Source organism: Rhagoletis pomonella, unplaced genomic scaffold (assembly GCF_013731165.1).
Source record: "Rhagoletis pomonella isolate Grant_MI unplaced genomic scaffold, Rhpom_1.0 Rhpom_scaffold_00129, whole genome shotgun sequence".
Taxonomy (NCBI): Eukaryota; Metazoa; Arthropoda; class Insecta; order Diptera; family Tephritidae; genus Rhagoletis; species Rhagoletis pomonella.
This window is the reverse complement of record NW_023458683.1, coordinates 176,740-177,076: the sequence shown is the minus strand read 5'-3', so window position 1 is coordinate 177,076 and position 337 is coordinate 176,740.

Genomic DNA, 337 nt, shown 5'->3' with positions numbered 1-337 from the left:
AATTCAGTTTGTGTGGGAGGTGCCATGCCCCCTTTTTCAACAACCCCCATTTTTTCCATGACTTTGGCGTGATATTATATATCTGTACTAAATTGCAGCACTCGACGATGAATACTTCCAGAGATATGTTGTGTGAAAACTTTAGTTTGTATGGGAGGTGCCACGCCCCCTTGATATATCGAAATTATTTTTCTTCTATCATCATCCTTTGAGGGTCTAGAGTCGATGTCCAAAATTTCAATAATATAGGTACAGCTGTTCTCCAGTTTTTCGATTAGAAAAAAGCGAAAAAACGGCTCTTAAAATATATATTAGTATAGATAACGGATGAAATACA